The sequence below is a fragment of the Cupressus sempervirens genome, chromosome 4 (genome assembly GCF_028749045.1).
Source record: "Cupressus sempervirens isolate cs-2001-9-10 chromosome 4, ASM2874904v1, whole genome shotgun sequence".
Classification (NCBI taxonomy): Eukaryota; Viridiplantae; Streptophyta; class Pinopsida; order Cupressales; family Cupressaceae; genus Cupressus; species Cupressus sempervirens.
Window position 1 is genome coordinate 279,906,686 of NC_143121.1, and position 24,500 is coordinate 279,931,185.

The 24,500-nt window shown below is 38.6% G+C and overlaps 1 pseudogene; it reads left to right on the plus strand.

The window, feature by feature from the left end:
• Positions 1 to 24,500, plus strand: part of LOC149561088 (SNF1-related protein kinase catalytic subunit alpha KIN10-like) — a 142,714-nt pseudogene that overhangs the window by 106,206 nt on the left and 12,008 nt on the right.

The following is a 24,500-nucleotide window of genomic DNA, read 5'->3' on the forward strand; positions in this document are numbered from 1 at the left end:
GAATCAGTAAATAATAGAAATTAATTATTAATTAGCAATTAATCCTTCATGAGTATTATGATCTAATTGCATGCAAGTGAAACTGAAAACATTAAAACATTCATAACACTTTTGACACACAATTTGGTGACCTAGAAAACTTCCAAATAGAAAGTAAAACTAGGGTGGGGATGATACCCACAATTTACTACTTTAGTATAAAGTTGGTCTATTAAGGCTTAAAATGATCACTTCTAATGAAGTCCAAATACCTCTGTAGCCTTTGATCTTCGCTCAAGCTTTTAAAATTTTCTCTGAGAACCACAATGCTCTAATACCAATTGTTTAAAATATTATGATAGGCTAAGTTACTAAGAGGGGAAGGGTGAATCAGTAACTAATAAAACCTAATCCTTAATTAGCAATTAATCCTTCATGAGTATTATGATCTAATTGCATGAATGTGAAACTAAAAACATTAAAGCATTCATAACACTTTTGACACACAATTTGGTGACCCAAAAACCTTCCAAATAGAAAGTAAAATTGGGGTGGGGATGATACCCACAAGATTTACTATTGTAGTATAAAGTTGGCCTGATAAGGTTTACAATGATCACTTCTAGTGATCTACCCTATTACAAGCAATAAGCATTGCTAGGTTGACCTTGCAAAAGGATTTACAAATATGCAATGAAGTATGCACTCGATAAAGAGATTTACATAAGACTAGTAAGTCTACCTTGTGAAAGGATTTGACTGATCCACCTTTTAGGATGAAACACTAGTTGATCTCTAATCTACAACTTGGTTTGCTAAATGATATTACTTTGAATGTAGTAATCACTTTTCTATGATAGATAAATATTTGCTACTACTTATACCACTATAGCCTTTGTAATCTCCTCTTCTACTCTTCTTTTATTATTACATTACTTCCATTAAATATATTTGGTGTGATACAATACGTTACATATATACCAATCCAATTAAAAATTACAAAGTTAACCACAGTACAGTTTACACTAAAATCACAAAGTTAGCCAAAGTGTAGAAACTCAGGTTCTGAAGACTAGCTTAGTGAGGTTCTGATACTCAACATCCACTGTCAATGCTCAACATTTTCATGCACTTGGTAGATGCTGATGCAAGAGAATCTTGGGTTGCCTTGTTATCCTGCTCATTTTTGTTCATTCTACAAGTTGGTGCTTAGGAAATCCTTCATGTTCCTAGCCGTCCTTCATGTGCCTATCAATTCCTTCATGTGCCTTGTAGTCCTTCATGTGCCTAGCAGTCCTTCATGTGCCTAGAAATTCCTTCATGTGCCTAGTAGTTCCTTCATGTGCCTAGCATTCCTTCATGTGCTGAGTTACTCAGTGTATGCTGAGTGACTCTTCATGTATCGAGTTATCGAGTGTATGCCGAGTGTTTCTTCATGTGCCAAGTTACCTAGTGTATCTCAAGTGTCAGCATTTGGATGTGATTTCTACAAGCTGACTTGCACGATTTATTTTTTATTGTGGCATTTATGTTAAGATCTTTTCTTGGGATTTGTCTAGATCAATTTTGGGTTGGTCTTCCTCTTATGTATGTTCTAGAATAATCTGTAAGCCATTTTGGCAAGTACATATAGAGTGTTTAGGCTTAGAGTTAGGCAAGTTTTTGAAAAAAAAGATGGGAGAGTAGAACTGAAAGTGAAAATTTGTAGTTGGATCTTCAAATGTGAATGTATTTGTAATTGGTCATAACCCAGAAGGCCTTACAGTTGGGCATGTATGAAGATTCTTTGATGAATCAATAAGTATTTCACCTCCTTTGGTTGATGTCCCTTGTGTTTGCTTCCATTGTGTTACCTCTTGTAGGGTGGTTTGGATAGCTATGTGAGCCTTTGGCGCTAGTTATTCATCCTTTACCTACATCAGTTGGTATTAGAACTTAAAGTTCATCCTTATGGATATTGGATCATGTAGAACACTAATTTGGATTTGGTTGTAGGGTGGTAGATCTATGGATTTAACCTATAACTTGGAGAGGGTTATGATCTTGTAGGAACTTTATTTATAAAGATGGTTTGTGGTAGAGGAAATAATGTTGATAATGCTATATTGGATTAGTTGAGACAATTTGCAGCTAGATTAGATGCTATGGAGACAACCTAGAGGAGAGGAGAACATCTTGATGAAGTAAGTGATGATGATGTAGTAGCACAAAACCATAATCCAAAAACCTGAAGAAGATCAAGATGAGGAAAGATTATTGTGAGTGTTGTCTAGGGAAAATTAAAAGCCTATTGTAGAAGTTGTTCCTTATGATGGAAAATTGGATACCAGTGTTGTGTTGGATTGGATCTCTAATATGGAGAAGTTCTTTGAGTCTGAAAACACTCTTGATAATAGAAAGGTCAAGATTGTAGTCACTAGTTTGAAAGGTCATGCATCACTATGGTGGGAGCACTTGCAAACTGATAGAAAAGGAAGAGGAAAAGAGAAGATCAAAACTTGGCCAAAGATGGTGAACAAGGTAATGAACAAATTCCTCCCTATTGATTACCAAGTTAGCTTGTTGAGAAACATGCAAAATTTGAAACAAAAAGACATGAGTGTGAGAGAATATACGAAGGATTTCTATAGAATGGACATTAGATTTGGTCATGTGGATGATGATGTTGAGAAAATTGCAAGGTATGTTAATGGATTGAGATCTAAAATTCAAGATGAAATATGTTTTGTGAAGTTGGAAAGTGTAGAAGAAGCATATCAATATGCTTGAAAGCTAAGGAGATCTTGACAAAGAAGCATCAACAAAGACAAAGAGGTAGAGGTGGTAGATTCTAGAGAGGCAGAGGTAGATCTTATGGAGAAAGTGGAAAATATGACAGTTATATGTAGGATAAAGGTAAATCTAAATGGAAGAATAATGACAAAGGAAAGACTGGATGGAAAAGTGGTTATTCTTATCAAGGAGGCACTAGTTCTTGCTGAGGAAGAGGTAATTCCTATTCTAGAGGTGGATTTCATGGTAATTGTTTCAAATGTGGTAAAGAGAGACATAGATCTTTTGAATGTAGATCCTCTAAAAGTAGGCAAGGTAATAAAAATGTTGTTATTGAAGAAGATGATGAGGGTTCACCAAGTGGACCTAAGGCTAGAGAAAAATTGATGGTGAGAAGAACCTTATGTAATAAGGGAAGTGATGAGGAACCTATTTTAAGGAAAAGTATTTTCAAGACAATACGTAAAATGGTTGGAAAATGCTACAAAGTGATTATTGACAATCGAAGTTTTACAAATCTGACATGAAAAGAGTTGGTTACCAATTCATAGTTGCAGAGGCTGAAACATGCCAAACCTATCATGTTTCATGGATCAAAGATGAGCATAAGATATTGGTAAGTGAGAAATGTCTTGTGAAGTTCAAAATTGGACATTACTTTGATGAAGTTTTGTGTGATATTATGCCCATGGATTTTGTTGGGTAGACCTTGGAAATGTGATAGATATGATGTACATGATGAAATATTCAATTAATATACTCTTTGGGTAAATGGGAAGAAACAAACACTGTTGCCTTTGATTGAAAGTCTAGATGAGGTTAATTGTACTATTGTAATAATTTGCATGGTTAATGGGTAACAATTTCAAAAGGAAATAAAAAGGAATCAAGTCTGTTTGGACATAGTTACTAGAGAACTGAGTGTTGGTAGTAATGGCCAAGCAGAAGAAGCTAGTAATGACCAAGTGATAGTAGATAGTGATAGCCAAGTACCAATAGAATTTACAAAATTGTTGAATGAGTATAAAAACATTATTGTTGATGATATTCCTAATCATTTACCTCTAGTAAGAAGCATAACTCATTGTATGGATCTAATTCCTAGAGCTACTTTGCCAGAAAAAAAACACCATATAGATTGACACCTACAAAGAATGAAGAACTTAATAGACAAGTGCATGAGTTGTTGCAGAAAGGTTTGATCAAAGAAAGCTTGAGTCCATGGGTTGTACCCATTGTGTTAGCACCTAAAAAGAATGGAGAATGGAGAATGTGTACTAATTTTAGAGTCATTAACAAGATAACAGTGAAATATAAGTTTCCTAAGCTGAGGATGGATGACATAATGGATTGTTTGAGTGGAGAAAGGTATTTTACGAAGATTGATTTGAAGAGTGCCTATCATTAGATCAGAATCATAGAAGGTGATGAATTGAAGACTACTTTCAAGACAAAAGATGGTTTGTCTAAATGGTTGGTTATGCCTTTTGCTTTGACTAATGCACCTAGTACTTTCATTAGGTTGATGAATGAAGTTCTAAAAATATTTTTGGATAATTTTTTGATTGTTTATTTGGATGATATTTTAATATTTAGTATGACTAAGGAAGAACATCTTGAGCATATTAGACAAGTATTGAAGAGGCTGAAAGAGGAAAAGTTGTTGATTAATTTGAAAAATTGTTCTTTTATGCAAGAGGAGATTGTGTATTTGGAATTTGTGATTTTAGCTGATGGATTGAGGATGAATCCTAAGAAGGTTAAAGCAATTTTGGAATGGCCTACACCTAAGAATGTGGGTGAGGTAAGATCATTTCATGGTTTGGCTAGTTTTATAGAAAGTTTATAAAGAATTTTAGTGTTGTTTGTAATGCTATGAATGAGACAATAAGGGGAGATAAAAAAGAATTCAAGTGGATACATAGAGCTGATAAGAGTTTTGAGACTTTGAAATAGAAGGTTGTTGAATTACTTGTATTAGCTTTACTTGATTTTAAAAAAGTATTTCAAGTTTAATGTGATGCAAGTGGTAATGTAATAAGAGCTATATTAAGTCAAGAAGGTAAACCTGTTGCTTTCTTTAGTGAAAAGTTGAATGATGCTAAAAGGAATTATTCTATGTATGATCAATAATTTTATGTCATTGCTCAAGCATTGAAGAAGTGGAGACATTATTTGATTCCTAAGGAGTTTGTGTTGTATACTGATCATAAAGCTTTACAATACTTGGGAAGTCAACATAAATTGAATCAAAGACATATGAAGTGAGTTGAGTATTTGCAGAGTTTAATGTTTGTCATTGAGCATAAGAGTGGACTAATAGAGTTGGTGATGCATTGAGTAGGAGATGTTCCTTCATAGAAATGAAGGTTGAAGTTTTTGGTTTTGATGAAACGAAAGAGTTGTATGATGCTGAACTTGATTTTTTTGAGGCATGGAGAGAGTGAAGAGCACCAAATCTAATAGATCACATAAGTAAGTATGATAAGTATTTCATTCAAGAAGGTATCTTGTTCAAAGGTATTCAGTTGTGTATTCCTAGAAGTTCTATAACATTGAATCTAATTAGGGAAAAGCATGGTGGTGGATTAGTTGGACATTTTAGAATTGATAAGACATTGAGTTTGCTAAAAGAGAAGTATTATTGGCCACAAATGTATAAGGATGTTCAGAAATTTGTAAAGTGTTGTGGAGTTTGTCATGTTGTGAAAGGGGTGAGTCAAAATATTGGTTTATATACACCTATTACTATTCTTGAGAAACCTTGAATTGACATCAATATGGATTTTGTTCTTGGATTTCCTAAAATAGTGAAAGGGTATGATTCCATATTTGTTGTAGTGGATAGATTTTCTAAGATGGATCATTTCATACCATCTAAGAAGACATTTGAAACTGAGCATATTTGTGAAATTTTCTTTAAAGAGATCATGAGATTGCACAGATTACCATGAAGTATTATTTCAAATAGAGATAGTAAGTTTGTTGGTTATTTTTCGAAGACTTTGTGGAAGAAGATGGGTACTGAGTTCTACATTCCATCCACAAATAGACGGACAAACAAAGCTTGTGAATAGAAGCTTGGGCAATTTACTAAGATGTTTAGTTGGTGTTGGTGTAAATAAGTATTTACTTATTACACTTACTTAAGTTTACTTAGGTTAATGTATTATTTAATTATATTGCATTATTTTATTATTTTTATTTATGAGACACTTAGGAGTTTGTGCAACCTTGTGGTTTGTCATGTTGACAACACAGGAGTACACACCTCTATTTGAGCACATGGTGTCTACAATACTATTTTGTGTATCCCACCCTTGTAGGCTTATCCTCACATCACCGCACTTACTTCTGTGCTTAATGGAGGATAATCCATATCTGGTGGACATGTGCTTGGTTGTATGACACATCATGATGCTAACTTTTATGCATTCTAGAAGCTCTCCTATAGCCTTTATAATTAGGCACTCCTAGTGTACTCTCATGTATCAAGTATTGAATACATTGTTATTCTGATCATACTCTCTCCATTTTTTGTCTACAGTTGTGCTTGTGTTTGAGTTCTTGGTTCTTGGGTGAATTTTTCCCTTAAGCAAATTCTTACATGGTATCAGAGCTTGGAGACTTTCTCTTCACAAGTCATTCAAGACCTCTTGCATGCTTCATCATCTTAGCCTAAATTCGGAGTGCTATAGAAATTGGGAGTGTCTAGCACCAGATCTAACCTTTCCATTGTGTCCGAAACACTGAACCGGTGAAAATTGACTATAAGCACGCCTACCTTGGCGCATAGTCGACCGTGAGGAAATTTTTTTTTGTAAATCAAAACTCGGAGGCTCGATTTGCAAATTGGGTATGATTATTTTCGGATCTATTTGATTATTTCTCAGATCTGAATTTATTTTCTCTTTGCGGCTATTTTTGGAAGCATTTTCAAAATTACTCTATTTGTCAGAGAAATTTTTTTTGCAGTACAGGCTGTCAGATCTTGTATTGCACATTTGGTGGTATCTTAATTCATAGGTTTACTTTTAATCTGCGGGCTTCATTATTTAAATACGATGTGATTTCAAATACCAGCTGGAAGCCCACCACGGCCGGCCCTGCCTCAACACCGGCGGCCCCTCTTGTTTGGTTTAACTTTAAGACATATTTACTTTAAAGACCGTAGAGCCCTGACCCACAGTGCATGTGGGATTAAAATCCACAACTCAAAAACTGCAAAATCTCCACCTGGCATCGCTGTTTTTAATTTTGCCACCTCTGCGACAATGCCGAGCCTACGCCACGGGGCGTCACCCTATTCGCAACCTGTACAATCAGTAGACAGCACAATGCCCCATCAGATTCTACTGGACAACCATGTCATCCATTGCCAGTCAGCATCCGTACTAATATGTAGGAGGACATGTCATTTGTGTCTGTACATTCTGTACATGTGATGTTAGCATCTGTACAAGGTGATGTAATCAGAGGCCAAAGTTTTTGCTGGCATTAGCATTCCAATAGCCTAAATTTGATGACTATATGACCATCATTCCAAGCCATTTTTGAACTATTGTGATGGTTGTTTGACCATCAAATTTAACTTCATAGTTCTTGCTCAGACCCCTCTCCATATTGCTTTTCAGTTTGGCAGCCTGACTTTGCGAGCTCATATCTTGGACATTCAGACTCCAATTTAGGTGCAATTTTTTTTTAAACTAAGTAGAATTTCTTGAATTTTCTAGTGGTGGTGTTTTTTTCTAGTTTTGGTGCACAAATTTTGGAAAAATTGCATTTTTTGGTGACTATACCTACATAATCCTGCATTTTGCAACTTTAGAAGCTCTGTACGGGCACATCTGGTCACCTTTTCAGGTTCTTTTTTTTTGAAAGTGCATTTTTTTTTGTCTACTTTATAGATCTAAAGTTAGATTCTAGGGTTGTGTGGAAAAATTTCTCACTTTCATAATTAGGCCTTCTTTGGCATTGTATAGCCTTCATTCTTTTCAAAATTGTTGTAAATCTCAGCTACAGTGCTTAAGTGATAGATTTTAGCCTTATAAGGCAGTTGTAAAAGCCAAATTAGCAAGTCCACTTTGTTCATTTTGACAAGTGGCTCATTGTAAATGCACTACTTATAAAGTGACAACAACATCTTTTTTGGGAGGGTCTTTTGATTGAATGAAAAGGGGGGGTGTGTACTGTGTTTCTTGTGTCTCTATTTTTTGCTCTTTCATTTCTGCATCATGGGTTTTAAATGTCCTCCTCTAACTTCATGCAACTATTCTACGTGGAAAGATATTACATGGAGTAGATTAATGGAAAAAGGATATAGTTTATATGTTGATGGTACAATCACTAAACCTACTGATGCTAAAGAACTCATTGATTGGACAATTCATGACCAACAAGCTTTAGGTGTAATTAGGAGTTGTGTACATGGGGATCTTCTCCTCCACATTAAATTTTTTTTAGAATCTAAGGAAGCTTGGGATAAACTTGAACAATTGTATGGTAAAGTGGATGAAGAAAAGGGATTTCAAATTGAAGATGATCTACTTCTCTTGGATCCTAAGAATTATGACACAATTGACGATTATATCATCAAAGTCAATGAGTATAGGGCACTTCTTCAAGATTGTGGAAATCTCATTAAGGATGATAGGTTGATACATCACATCCTAAAGAAGTTACATTTTGAGTATGCTAACTTTGTTTCGAGTTTTAATACTCACAAGTTGACCATGGGATCTACTTACCAGAAACCTTCCTTTGATGGATTTTTAGACATGTTGATTGTTGAACAATATCACTTGGTGGATTTTGGCCTTCTCAAGTCATCTAAGACCAAAGCCTTAGTAGCTCGTGATGATCACACATCTAGTCAAGCAGGAAAAAGCAACAATAAGAAAAAGCAGTGGAAGCAGAAAACACAATCTGAGACACAACATGACTCCTCTCAATGAGGTGGTTCTTCTTCAAACAAGAAGAGAAGTAATGAAAAGAAGGACAAACTCTTTTGTGCATACTGTAAAAAGCCAAATCATGATGAGCATCATTGCAAGACAAAAGGAATTGATGAGTTAGAAAATCTACTCAAGAAGAATAAGATTCAAGTGCCAGGTACTTCCAAGGATTTAACTCCTAACTCTTTGAAGGGTAAAGGTCAAGCACTTATGGCAAACAAAAATTCTTCTTTGGAATGAATACTTGACTCAGGTGCCTCCTACCACATGGTTTCTTCAAAGGAAGACTTTTCTTCATTGAAGTAGTCAAAGGTGCCACACATCTTTGTAGGAGATGATACTAAAATGGAAGTTGAAGGAAATGGACATGTTAAAATGGAAGATGGGAAATTCAAAGATGTTCTCTATGTTCCAAATCTAAGCTCCAATCTCCTATCAGTTTATCAAATCACTCACCTTGGAGATGGTCATAAGGTTGAGTTTCTTCCCGATTTAGTGATGGTGCGAAGTCTCAAAGATGATTCATTGGCAGTAGTTGGGAAAGTCAATGATAATAGGAGGCTATATTCCTTTTCCCATTTTGTGCCTAAGAGTTCTTCTCAAGCCTTGTTAACTCACTCTAATTCAAACATCAACTTATGGCATGAGCACTTTGGTCACCTTGACTTTCGCTCTCTTCAGCAACTTTTCTCAAAATGCATAGTCAAAGGCCTACCTAATATCAAATTTTCTAAGGGAGAGTGTTCATCTTGTTTAGTGGATATGAATCTCAAGGAGAAGTATGATAAAGGGAAGTCTTCTCAAGCTTGAGTTGTTCTTCAGCTAGTTCACATGGTATTAGCAGGACCATTTGCAATGACTTCAGTAAGCCAAGGCCGCTACATACTCGTATTTGTTGATGACTTTTCAAGGTTCACTTGTGTCTTCTTCCTTCATCATAAGAATGAAGTAGTTCACAAGCTTCAAGACTTCAAGACTCATGTTGAACACAAGTCAAGGAAATCCATCAAAGTACTAAGAGTGGACAATGAGAATAGATACGTAGACAGAAGACTTAAGAACTTTTGCAAAATTGAGGGCATTGATCTTCAGAACTCACCAACATTTAGTCTGCACAAGATAGATGTTGCAACTATGAGGATTAGGACTCTCAAGACCATGGCAAGTTGCATGATAAAGGCCAAGTCTCTTGATCCTACATTAGAAGTTGAAGCCATTAGCAGTGCTACTCACATACTTAATAGATCTCATCATCCAGCCTTAGATGGCAAGACTCCTTTTGAGGCATGGTGTGGTAGAAAACTAGTTATGAGTCACCTTAGAGTCTTTGGTTGTCTAGCATGGGCAAATCTATCTTCCAGGAGTTGCAAGGCACTGACACCTAGGCCTTGTACCTTTATCGATTATGAAGACAATGCAAAGGCTTATAGACTTATGGATCCAGAGACTCATGAGATTTTTGTGGAGAAGGATGTTCACTTTGAGGAAAGTTCTTCAAGCTTATCCTCTACCCCTCTTCACACTTCATACATAGTAGAAACTGATAGTGACACCAGCGGTAGTGCTTCAACAGGTTTAGATATGTGGGGTTCTGTCGACAATTGCAGTCAGCGGTCACATCAGTCTAGTCCACATGCTTACATTGCCACAATGAAAGGTCCATCTCAGAATGGTACATCTCATCTTCTAGTTCCAGCTTCACTTGACTTGGGAGACAGACTTGGGGACATAAATCTTCTCATTGATGATGATTCTTCTACATTTTTTGCGAGGGCTCACTTTGACCCTCATGTCCATTCTCTACACGATCAATCTGAATAGGTTGGTGTGATTGTGGATCCTTATGAACAACAATTAGTGGACATCTCTTTGTAAGTAGAGGAGACAGATGGTTCAGTGGAATTGGTTCAGTAGACATCCTTACCAGATCTACATTCATTCTTTTCAGCATAGTTGGAAGGGGTGAACTTCAATATCAGTTTAGGGATACTTGAGCAAGTTTTAGGGCCAGCACACATCTTCAGGATAGTACCTTGGGCATTGTTTCTTCCTAAGGGGAGGAACACCATTCTACATTCTTGGACCAGCTTCTTCATCAGAGTAGCTTTCACTAGTTGGCATTCTTCTTTTGTGGGGGAAGCCTATTCTATCTCTCTTCCTTCTCTTATTCTTTTTTGTATATATTGGATGTATGTCGTAATGGAGGGGGTCTTGATTACTCCATCCATTCTTGCATCCTCCATTATCTCTCTTTTTCGGGGAGGGATTTTCCCATGAGGTTTTCCCTCTTTCCCCACTTTATGGGAGATTTTCATTTCATTATGTACATGGGTACCTAACATGGCCTAGTAGCTGGGACCCATTATGCATCTTCATCCTAGTTCATAAGCTTAAGGGCATTCCCCTTAGTTGCACTTAAGGGGGGGTGTTGGTGTAAATAAGTATTTACTTATTACACTTACTTAAGTTTACTTAGGTTAATACATTATTTAATTATATTGCATTATTTTATTATTTTTATTTATGAGACACTTAGGAGTTTGTGCAACCTTGTGGTTTGTCATGTTGACAACACAAGAGTACGCACCTCTATTTGAGCACATGGTGTCTACAACACTGTTTTGTGTGTCCCACCCTTGTAGGCTTATCCTCACATCACTGCACTTACTTTCATGCTTAATGAAGGATAATCCATATCTGGTGGACATGTGCTTGGTTGTATGACACATCATGATGCTAACTTTTATGCATTCTAGAAGCTCTCCTATAGGCTTTATAATCAGGCAATCCTAGTGTACTCTCATGTATCAAGTATTGAATACATTGTTATTCTTATCATACTCTCCATTTTTTGTCTACATTTGTGCTTGTGTTTGAGTTCTTGGTTCTTGGGTGAATTTTTCCCTTAGGAAAATTCTTACAGTTGGGAATAAGCCAAGTAATTGAGAGATGGTATTGGCACAAGCTGAATTTCCATATAATAATTTTGTGAATAGGAGTACAGGAAAGACACCTTTTGAGATTATTATTGGAATGAATCCTAGAGGTATATTAAATTTGAGAGATGTTGTCGGTGAAGAAAAAAGAAGCACTATAGGAGAAGAATTTGCTAATTTTATGGAGTCTTTGCATAAGGAAGTGAAATTGAGGTTGGAATACAGTAATCAAAAGTATAAGGATAATGTTGATTAGTCTTGAAGACACCATGATTTTCAAGTTGGTGATGAAGTGATGGTTCATCTAAAGAAAGGAAGATTCCTAGTTGCAACATACAATAAGCTAAAGATGAAGAAATTTGGACCTTGTAAGATCTTCAAGAAGTTTGACAGTGTTAATGCATATGAAGTTGAGCTACCTCATGACATGGATATATCTCTGATGCAAGAGCATCCAGAAGTATAAGGGCAATCCTGTGTCACCCAAGAAAATGTACTTAGAATTAGTTTCTGTTTCATGTCTTTACATTTTTGGATACCCATTTGGCTCAAATAAAGGATCCAACTCTCATAGTTCAACTATCAGTGCATCTAAAAATCCCAAAAAAATAGGAGCATGCAATTTGGCCATCATTTTGGTGACCTAGAAGGTGTGAGTTGGCCAGATGAATGTAATTGAGATTTAGAGCATTCCAAAAAAAGAATCAAGTCAAAAGGCCCCACGGTTTGAAAGTTATTGCAGTTTTTCGGGTTTTGGAGACCTCCTAAGAATGCTTCAAAGTCAGGTTTGGGGCATTAAATGACCTCAAAAAGGGTAGAAAAATGGGGGACGAGTGAAGCTTGTCCATAGGGCTATAGAGCGCTTAGAGAGCTTTCCGAAAATGTAAACGATTCGTCAATCGGAGCTACGGTTCAAAAGTTATGCCTCCCGAAAGTTCGGCTACCGTTTTTCTCAATTAATATAATTCCCCCTTTCTATTGTGTCTATTCTATTGTTGGGTTGTCCCCATCAAGTGGTATCAGAGCAGGTTTTCCTGAGTGTGTAGACAGAGCGCCGACTATGAGGCAGTTTGCACCAGGACTGTGCAGTTGTGGGTTCGAGTTAGAGGATGCCTCCATGAAGAGAGCATGGCGGAAGGGCCAGAGCTATTGATCTTGAGGAGGTTAGAGCCCTCCAGAGACAAGTACAAGCATTGCAAGAGGAGCTTTGTAGAGGAGAAAATATTCCCACAGATGACAATAGTGAGGATGACAATGAAGAGGAAGTAATGGAAGTTGATGGGGAAGTTCTGAATCCTATAGAGGAAAGGCTTTTTAGGGCCATTACTAGGTTTGAGAAAAGACCTACAATTGAAGTGGGTATATTTTCGGGAAATTTGAAACTAGATGAGTTGATCGATTGGATCAATGAATTGGAAGAATACTTTGAGTATGAGGATATAAGGGACCCAGATAGGGTTAAGTTTGCAAAGGCCAAACTAAAAGGCCATGCCAAAATCTTGTGGCAAGAGGTTCAACTGGAAAGACTTAGAAGAGGAAAGGAGAAGATCACAAGATGGGATCGCATGGTGGACAAATTGAAGAAGCAGTTCATTCCTGTGGACTACGAGCTTGATCTGTTTAAGAAGATGCATGGGTTAAAGCAAGCAGGAAGATCAGTCCAAGAATATAGAGAGGAGTTTTACCGACTCCTGATTAGAGCGGGGCATGCAGAAGCAAATAAGGAGAAGGTTGCTCATTATATCAGTGGGTTGCGACCTAGCATCCAGGAGGAATTAAGTCTGGTAAGAATGACCAGCATTGAAGAAGCATACCAGTTTGCCCTACGAGTTGAAGAGAAGCTGAGTAAAAGGTTTGAAGGAAGACAAAGAGGGTGCGGTCAAGGAGGAAGGGGACTGGTAGATCATCTGGAGGCCGCAATGAAACTCAAAAGAAAAATGAAGATGAGGGTACTAGCAGGAACCAGAGGAATGAGGGTTTCAACCGCTCCCGTGATCAAGACTTTGGAAATCAAAGAGGAAGAGGTAGAGGACATGGACAAGGAAGAGGAGGCTTCCGTGGTACCTATTTCGATTGCAATGAAGAAGGTCATCGTGCCTTTGAATGCCCTCAATGACAAGGAAGGATAGATAGGAGAACTGAGGGCCAAGCTAGGGTTGCTCATGTGGATGAGGATGCACAATCATCACATTCAAAGGATGCAGAAAGAGGAGAGACCTTGGTAAATGAAAGAGTCCTACTAAGTGGTGAGAATGAACCAGGACAATGGAGGAGTTTGTGTTGAAACATAGAAGTGGAAAATCTAACAGAGTTGCAGATGCATTAAGTAGGAGACAATTGTTGCTTACAACAATGCAGGTTGAAGTAGTTGGGTTTGATGAACTCAAGAATTTGTACCCTGAGGATCCTGATTTTGCTGAAGCATGGAAAGCTTGTAAAGAACCTGTTGCTGTAGATAGAACCAAGTGGTTAGACTATTTGATTCAGGATGGCATGTTGTTCAAAGGTAGTCAATTTTGCATTCCAAGGAGTTCCATGAGGGAAAATCTGATCAAGGAGAAACACAATGGAGGGATGGCAGGACATTTTGGTCGGGATAAGACCATTGCCATTCTTAGAGAACATTATTTTTGGCCTCAAATTACACAGGATGTGAAGAAGTTTGTACAGAGTTGCCAGGTTTGTCAAGTTGCCAAGGGGTTTAGTCAAAATACTAGCCTATATCAGCCATTTCCTGTTCCATCAAGGCCATGGGAGGACATAAGTATGGATTTTGTTCTTGGATTGCCAAGGACACAAAGGGGTAATGACTCAGTATTCGTGGTGGTTGATAGGTTCTTCAAAATGGCACATTTCATTCCATGCCACAAAAATCATGATGTTGTCCATATTGCAGACTTGTTTTTCAAAGAGGTGCTAAGACTACATGGTCTTCCAAGGAGTATAGTTTCTGACCGAGATACTAAACTTGTGGGGTATTTCTGGAGGACATTGTGGAAGAAGTTGAGAACAGACTTGAAATTCAGTTCCACACATCACCCACAGACTGATGGCCAAATAGAAGTGGTAAATAGAAGTCTGGGCAATTTGCTGAGATGTTTAGTTGGAGATAAGCCCAAGGGATGGGATTTGATTCTACCACAGGCAGAGTTTGCTTATAATAACTTTGTAAATAGGAGTACTGGAAAATCACCATTTCAAATTATATATGGAAATAGCCCAAGGACTACACCAGAATTGAGGAAGATAGAACAAGGGGAGAGAACAAGTGCTGAAGTTGAGGAATTTGTTGAACACATCAAGCGTCTACATGAGGAGGTTCAAGCACACATTATCAAGATGAATCAAGAGTAAAAAGCTAGGGCTGATCAAAGGAGAAGACATAAGGAATTCCAAGTAGGGGATCTTGTCATGGTGCACTTACGAAAAGAAAGATTTCCAGTTGGTACTTACAACAAGCTGAAAATGAAGAAATTTGGCCCCTGCAAAGTTTTGAAGAAACATAACTCAGGAAATGCGTATGAGGTGGAGCTGCCAGATGGTATTCACATTTCTCCCATTTTCAACATTGCAGATTTAACAGAGTATCATGATGATGGTGCAGATGAGGAGCTGGTTTTAGAGCCATGCCCAATTCCTACTTCTAAGAAGGAGGAGATAGAAGACATTCTAGATCATCATGTGGGTAGGAGTACCAGAAACAGGCAGTATGAAGAGTATTTGGTCAAATGGAAAGGACGACCGATCGAAGACTCAACTTGGATTTCAGTAGCTGAGGTTTCCCATTTCGGATTTCCTCTACCATCCATAAAGTGACAGGGTCACTTTTCAATCTACCCTAGGTGTCTGATGCAGGAGCATCCAGAGGTATAAGGGCAATCCTATGTCACCCAAAAAAATGTACTTAGACTTAGTTTCTGTTTCATGTCTTTACATTTTTGGATACCCATTTGGCTCAAATAAAGGTTCCAACTCTCATAGTTCAACTATCAGTGCATCTAAAAATCTTGAATAAATAGGAGCATGTAATTTGGCCATCATTTTGGTGACCTAGAAGGTGTGACTTGGCCAAATGAATGTAATTGAGATTTAGAGAATTCCAGAAAAAGAATCAGGTCAAAAGGCCCCATGGTTTGAAAGTTATTGCATTTTTTCAGGTTTTGGAGACATCCTAAGAATGCTTCAAAGTCAGGTTTGGGGCATTAAATGACCTCGAAAAGTGTCAAAAAATGGGGGATGAGTGAAGCTTGTCCATAGGGCTATAGAGCACTTCAAGAGATTTCCGAAAATGTAAACGGTTCGTCAATCGGAGCTACGATTCAAAAGTTATGCCTCCCGGAAGTTCGACTACCATTTTTGGATTCTTCTAGATTTGCACTAGCTTATTTTCTCAATTAATATAATTCCCCCTTTCTATTGTGTCTATTCTGTTGTTGGGTTGTCCCCATCAAGTGGTATCAGAGCGGGTTTTCCTGAGTGTGTAGACAGAGTGCCGACTGTGAGGCAGTTTGCACTAGGACTGTGCGGTTGTGGGTTCGAGTTAGAAGATGCCTCCACGAAGAGAGCATGGTGGAAGGACTAGAGCTATTGATCCTGAGGAGGTTAGAGCCCTCCAGAGACAAGTACAACATTGCAAGAGGAGCTTCGTAGAGGAGCAAATATTGCCGCAGATGAAAATAGTGAGGATGAAAATGAAGAGGAAGTAATGGAAGTTGACAGGGAAGTTCTGAATCTTGTAGAGGAAAGGCTTTTTAAGGCCATTACTAGGTTTGGGAAAAGACCTACAATTGAAGTGGGTATATTTTTGGGAAATTTGAAACCAGATGAGTTGGTCGATTGGATCAATGAATTGGAAGAATACTTTAAGTATGAGGATATAAGGGACCCAGATAGGGTTAAGTTTGTAAAGGCCAAACTAAAAGGCCATGCCAAAATCTGGTGGCAAGAGGTTCAACTGGAAAGACTTAGAAGAGGAAAGGAGAAGATCACAAGATGGGATCGCATGGTGGACAAATTGAAGAAGCAGTTCATTCCTGTGGACTACGAGCTTGATTTGTTTAAGAAGATGCATGGGTTAAAGCAAGCAGGAAGATTAGTCCAAGAATATACAGAGGAGTTTTACCGACTCCTGATTAGAGCGGGGCATGCAGAAGCAAATAAGGAGAAGGTTGCTTGTTATATCAGTGGGTTGCGACCTAGCATCCAGGAGGAATTAAGTGTGGTAAGAATGACCAGCGTTGAAGAAGCATACCAGTTTTCCCTACGAGTTGAAGAGAAGTTGAGTAAAAGGTTTGAAGGAAGACAAAGAGGGCGCGATCAAGGAGGAAGGGGAAGCGGTAGATCATCTGGAGGCCGCAATGAAACTCAAAAGAAAAATGAAGATGAGGGTACTAGCAGGAACCAGAGGAATGAGGGTTTCAACCGCTCCCGTGATCAAGACTTTTGAAATCAAAGAGGAAGAGGTAGAGGACGTGGACAAGGAAGAGGAGGCTTCCGTGGTACCTATTTCCATTGCAATGAAGAAGGTCATCGTGCCTTTGAATGCCCTCAATGACAAGGAAGGATAGATAGGAGAACTGAGGGCCAAGCTAGGGTTGTTCATGTGGATGAGGATGCACAATCATCACATTCAGAGGATGCAGAAAGAGGAGAGACCTTGGTAAATGAAAGAGTCCTACTAAGTGGTGAGAATGAACCAGGACAACGGAGGAGTTTGTTCCATACCAGATGCAAGTGTGAGGATAAATGTTGTGATGTGATCATTGATGGTGGTAGCACTGATAACTTGGTATCTGAAGAGATGGTCTCTAAGCTGAAGCTCAAGAGGGAGAAACATCCCCAGCCCTATCAAATTTCGTGGGTAAAAATGATCATAAGGTCTTGGTAAGTGAACAATGTTTAGTAAAATTCAAAATTGGGAGTTACCATGATGAAGTTCTCTATGATGTTATTTCGATAGATTTTTGCCATCTATTGTTGGGTAGACCATGGCAGTTTGATAGACATGCAATACATGATGGACATGCAAACACATACTCTCTGAAAAAGGATGGAGTTTGCCACAAATTGAATCCCATGAAAAAGGAAGGTGAAAAGGTATGTAGCAGTGCTAGGATTTGTCTTGTTGATGGAAGGAATTTTTTAGATGGCATGAAACATCAGCATATGTGCTATGCTTTGATTCATAGGAAAGATAAAGAAGGTAGTAGTGAAATACCATTTGAAGTTTCAGATTTACTAGGAGAATTTGGAGATATTATCTCTGATAATGTTCCAGAGGGATTGCCACTAGTAAGGCAAATCAGTCATCAAATAGATCTGATTCCAGGAGCTAGTTTGCCTAACAAGGCTGCTCACAGGATGACTCCTACTGAAACAGAGGAGCTAAATAGACAGGTTCAAGAAGTGTTGAGGAAGGGCTTGATTTGAGAGAGCCTGAGTCCATGTGTAGTACCTGCAGTACTTGCACCAAAGAAGGATGGAGAGTGGAGGATGTGTACAGATTCTCGAGCTATAAATAGGATAACCATCAAGTACCAGTTTCGTTTACCAAGGATGGATGATCTTATGGACTGCTTGAGTGGAGCTCAGTACTTCACAAAGATAGATCTGAAGAGTGGCTATCATCAGATACGGATTCGAGAAGGAGATGAGTGGAAAATAGCCTTCAAGACCAAGGAGGGTCTTTATGAGTGGTTAGTCATGCCCTTTGGATTGACGAACGCCCCAAGCACCTTCATGTGGCTCATGAATGAGGTACTTAAGAAGTTATTGGGAAAATTTGTTATTGTCTATTTGGATGATATCTTAATTTTCAGCAAGACTTTGGAAGAACATTTACTGCATATTCATAGTGTCCTTGAAAGGCTAAGGGAAGAGAAACTGTTAATTAATCTAAAGAAGTGTGTCTTTGCAAAAAGGGAGTTAGTCTATTTGGGATTTGTTATATCACCTGAAGGTCTCAAAATGGATCCAGAAAAGGTAAAAGCCATCTTGGAATGGGCTACTCCAAGGTCTGCTACTGAGGTAAGATCATTTCATGGTTTGGTTAGTTTTTACAAGAAGTTTATTATGAATTTCAGCGGTATATGTGCATCTCTAATTGATACAATAAGAGGGGATAGAAAAGAGTTCAAATGGACTGTAGCAGCTGCAAGAAGTTTTGAATTGCTAAAGAAGAAGGTGACTGAACAACCTGTGTTGGCACTTCCAGATTTTAGAAAAGTATTCCACGTGGACTGTGATGCTAGTGGTAGCGCTATTGGGGCTGTATTAAGCCAAGAAGGTAAGCCTATTGCATATTTTAGTGAAAAATTGAATGATGCAAAGAAGAAGTATTTTGTTTATGATCAAGAGCTCTATGTAATAGTTCAGGCCTTAAAGAAATGGAGGCATTATTTATTGCCAAAGGAATTTGTTTTGTATACTGATCATCAAGCATTACAGTAGCTAAATAGCAAAGGTAAATTGAATCAAAGGCATATGAAGTGGGTAGAATTCTTGCAGAGTTATACATTTGTGTTGAAACATAGAAGTGGAAAATCTAACAGGGTTGCAGATGCATTAAGTAGGAGACAGTTGTTGCTTACAACAATGCAGGTTAAAGTAGTTGGGTTTGATGAACTCAAGAATTTGTACCCCGAGGATCCTGATTTTGCTGAAGCAAGGAAAGCTTGTAAAGAACCTGTTGTTGTAGACAGAACCAAGTGGTTAGACTATTTGATACAGGATGGCATGTTGTTCAAAGGTAGTCAATTGTGCATTCCAAGGAGTTCCATGAGGGAAAATCTGATCAAGGAGAAACACAGTGGAGGGATGGCAGGACATTTTGGTCAGGATAAGACCATTGCAATTCTTAGAGAACATTATTTTTGGCCTCAAATTACACAGGATGTGAAGAAGTTTGTACAGAGTTGCCAGGTTTGTCAAGTTGCCAAGGGGTTTAGTCAAAATACTGGCCTATATCAGCCATTGCCTGTTCCATCAAGGCCATGGGAGGACATAAGTATGGATTTTGTTCTTGGATTGCCAAGAACACAAAGGGGTAATGACTCAGTATTCGTGGTGGTTGATAGGTTCTCCAAAATGGCACATTTCATTCCATGCCACAAAACTCATGATGCTGTCCATATTGCAGACTTGTTTTTCAAAGAGGTGGCAAGACTACATGGTCTTCCAAGGAGTATAGTTTCTGACCGAGATACTAAATTTGTGGGGTATTTCTGGAGGACACTGTGGAAGAAGTTGAGAATAGACTTGAAATTCAGTTGCACGCATCACCCACAGACTGATGGCCAAACAGAAGTGGTAAATAGAAGTCTGGGCAATTTGCTGAGATGTTTAGTTGGACATAAGCCCAAGGGATGGGATTTGATTCTACCACAGGCAGAGTTTGCTTATAATAACTTTGTAAATAGGAGTACTGGAAAATCACCATTTCAAATTGTATATGGAAATAGCCCAAGGACTGCACCAGAATTGAGGAAGATAGAACAAGGGGAGAGAACAAGTGCTGAAGTTGAGGAATTTGTTGAACACATCAAGCATCTACATGAGGAGGTTCAAGCACACATTATCAAGATGTATCAAGAGTATAAAGCTAGGGCTGATCAAAGGAGAAGACATAAGGAATTCCAAGTAGGGGATCTTGTCATGGTGCACTTACGAAAAGAAATATTTCTAGTTGGTACTTACAACAAGCTGAAAATGAAGAAATTTGGCCCCTGCAAAGTTTTGAAGAAACATAACTCAGGAAATGCATATGAGGTGGAGCTGCCAGATGGTATTCACATTTCTCCCATTTTCAACATTGCAGATTTAACAGAGTATCATGATGATGGTGCAGATGAGGAGCTAGTTTTAGAGCCATGCCCAATTCCTGCTTCTAAGAAGGAGGAGATAGAAGACATTCTAGATCATCGTGTGGGAAGGAGTACCAGAAACAGGCAGTATGAAGAGTATTTGGTCAAATGGAAAGGACGACCGATCGAAGACTCAACTTGGATTTCAGTAGCTGAGGTTTCCCATTTGGGATTTCCTCTACCATCTATAAAGTAAAAGGGTCACTTTTCAATCTACCCTGGGTGTCTGATGCAGGAGCATCTAGAGGTATAAGGGCAATCCTGTGTCACCCAAAAAAATGTACTTAGACTTAGTTTCTGTTTCATGTCTTTACATTTTTGGATACCCATTTGGCTCAAACAAAGGTTCCAACTCTCATAGTTCAACTATCAGTGCATCTAAAAATCCCAAAAAAATAGGAGCATGCAATTTGGCCATCATTTTGGTGACCTAGAAGGTGTGAGTTGGCCAAATGAATGTAATTGAGATTTAGAGCATTTCAAAAAAAGAATCAGGTCAAAAGGCCCCACGGTTTGAAAGTTATTGCAGTTTTTTGGGTTTTGGAGACCTCCTAAGAATGCTTCAAAGTCAGGTTTGGGGCATTAAATGACCTCAAAAAGGGTCAAAAAATGGGGGATGAGTGAAGCTTGTCCATAGGGCTATAGAGCGCTTCGAGAGCTTTCCGAAAATGTAAACGGTTCGTCAATCAGAGCTACGGTTCAAAAGTTATTCCTCCCGAAATTTTGGCTACCATTTTTGGATTCTTCTAGATTTGCACCGACTTCTAACGCGGCTTTTGGAACCTTCTATTTTGTCAGTGGATGCCTACTAGCACTTTCTAGAATGTACTCCTAGTCCTTAACCCTCCGGGGTCTATTTAAGGAGATTTTTGGCATTGTAAAAGGCAGTTCGGATTGGAGCTTGAGAGGAGGTGCTAAAAGGAGAAATATTCTCCAGAGTTATGCTATTGTAAGCCCGTAGGGCATGTTTTGAAGTTTATTTCCTTTGCACTATTTGTACTAGCTTATTTTCTCAATTAATATAATTCCCCCTTTCTATTGTGTCTATTCTGTTGTTGGGTTCTCCCCATCAAGTGGTATCAGAGCAATTTTTCCTGAGTGTGTAGACAGAGCGCCGACTGTGAGGCAGTTTGCACTAGGACTGTGCGGTTGTGGGTTCAAGTTAGAACATGCCTCCATGAAGAGAGCGTGGTGGAAGGGCCAGAGCTATTGATCCTGAGGAGGTTAGAGCCCTCCAGAGACAAGTACAAGCATTGCAAGAGGAGCTTCGTAGAGGAGCAAATATTGCCGCAGATGACAATAGTGAGGATGACAATGAAGAGGAAGTAATGGAAGTTGACGGGGAAGTTCTGAATCTTGTAGAGGAAAGGCTTTTTAGGGCCATTACTAGGTTTGGGAAAAGACCTACAATTGAAGTGGGTATATTTTTGGGAAATTTTAAACCAGATGAGTTGATCGATTGGATCAATGAATTGGAAGAATACTTTGAGTATGAGGATATAAGGGACCCAGATAGGGTTAAGTTTGCAAAGGCCAAACTAAAAGGCCATGCAAAAATCTGGTGGCAAGAGGTTCAACTGGGAAGACTTAGAAGAGGAAAGGAGAAGATCACAAGATGGGATCGCATGGTGGACAAATTAAAGAAGCAGTTCATTCCTGTGGACTACGAGCTTGATCTGTTTAAGAAGATGCATGGGTTAAAGCAAGCAGGAAGATCAGTCCAAGAATATATAGAGGAGTTTTATTGACTCCTGATTAGAGCGGGGCATGTAGAAGCAAATAAGAAGGTTGCTCATTATATCAGTGGGTTGTGACCTAGCATCCAGGAGGAATTAAGTCTGGTAAGAATGACCAGCGTTGAAGAAGCATACTAGTTTTCCCTACGAGTTGAAGAGAAGCTGAGTAAAAGGTTTGAAGGAAGACAAAGAGGGCGTGGTCAAGGAGGAAGGGAAAGCGGTAGATCATCTGGAGGCCGCAATGAAACTCAAAAGAAAAATGAAGATGAGGGTACTAGCAGGAACCAGAGGAATGAGGGTTTCAACCCCTCCTGTGATCAAGACTTTTGAAATCAAAGAGGAAGAGGTAGAGGACGTGGACAAGGAAGAGGAGGCTTCCGTGGTACCTATTTCCATTGCAATGAAGAAGGTCATCATGCCTTTGAATGCCCTCAATGACAAGGCAGGATAGATAGGAGAACTGAGGGCCAAGCTAGGGTTGCTCATGTGGATGAGGATGCACAATCATCATATTCAGAGGATGCAGAAAGAGGAGAGACCTTGGTAAATGAAAGAGTCCTACTAAGTGGTGAGAATGAACCAGGACAACGGAGGAGTTTGTTCCATACCAGATGCAAGTGTGAGGATAAATGTTGTGATGTGATCATTGATGGTGGTAGCACTGATAACATGGTATCTGAAGAGATGGTCTCTAAGCTAAAGCTCAAGAGGGAGAAACATCCCCAGCCCTATCAAATTTCATGGGTAAAAGATGATCATAAGGTCCTGGTAAGTGAACAATGTTTAGTAAAATTCAAAATTGGGAGTTACCATGATGAAGTTCTCTGTGATGTTATTTCGATGGATTTTTGCCATCTATTGTTGGGTAGACCATGGCAGTTTGATAGACATGCAATACATGATGGACATGCAAACACATACTCTCTAAAAAAGGATGGAGTTTGCCACAAATTGAATCCCATGAAAAAGGAAGGTGAAAAGGTATGTAGTAGTGCTAGGATTTGTCTTGTTGATGGAAGGAAGTTTTTAGATGGCATGAAACATCAACGTATGTGCTATGCTTTGATTCCTAGGAAAGATAAAGAAGGTAGTAGTGAAATACCATTTGAAGTTTCAGATTTACTAGGAGAATTTGGAGATATTATCTCTGATAATGTTCTAGATGGATTGCCACCAGTAAGGAAAATCAGTCATCAAATAGATCTAATTCCAGGAGCTAGTTTGCCTAACAAGGCTGCTCACAGGATGACTCCTACTGAAACAGAGGAGCTAAATAGATAGGTTCAGGAGCTGTTGAGGAAGGGCTTGATTTGAGAGAGCCTAAGTCCATGTGTATTACCTACAGTACTTGCGCCAAAGAAGGATGGAGAGTGGAGGATGTGTACAGATTCTCGAGCTATAAATAGGATAACCATCAAGTACCAGTTTCTTTTATCAAGGATGGATGATCTTATGGACTGCTTGAGCAGAGCTCAGTACTTCACAAAGATAGATCTGAAGAGAGGCTATCATCAGATATGGATTCGAGAAGGAGATGAGTGGAAAACAGCCTTCGAGACCAAGGAGGGTCTTTATGAGTGGTTAGTCACGCCCTTTGGATTGACGAACGCCCCAAGCACCTTCATGCGGCCCATGAATGAGGTACTTAAGAAGTTCTTGGGAAAATTTGTTATTGTCTATTTGGATGATATCTTAATTTTCAGCAAGACTTTGGAAGAACATTTACTGCATATTCGTAGTGTCCTTGAAAGGCTAAGGGAAGAGAAACTGTTAATTAATCTAAAGAAGTGTGTCTTTGCAAAAAGGGAGTTAGTCTATTTGGGATTTGTTATATCACCTGAAGGTCTCAAAATGGATTTAGAGAAGGTAAAAGCCATCTTGGAATGGCCTACTCCAAGGTCTGCTACTGAGGTAAGATCATTTCATGGTCTTGTTAGTTTTTGATGGAAGTTTATTAAGAATTTCAGCGGCATATGTGTACCTCTAACTAATATAATAAGAGGGGATAGAAAAGAGTTCAAATGGACTGTAGCAGCTGCAAGAAGTTTTGAATTACTGAAGAAGAAGGTGACTGAATAGCCTGTGTTGGCACTTCCAGATTTTAGAAAAGTATTCCAGGTGGACTGTGATGCTAGTGGTAGCGCTATTGGGGCTGTATTAAGCCAAGAAGGTAAGCCTATTGCATATTTTAGTGAAAAATGGAGGCATTATTTATTACCAAAGAAATTTGTTTTGTATACTAATAATCAAGCATTACAGTAC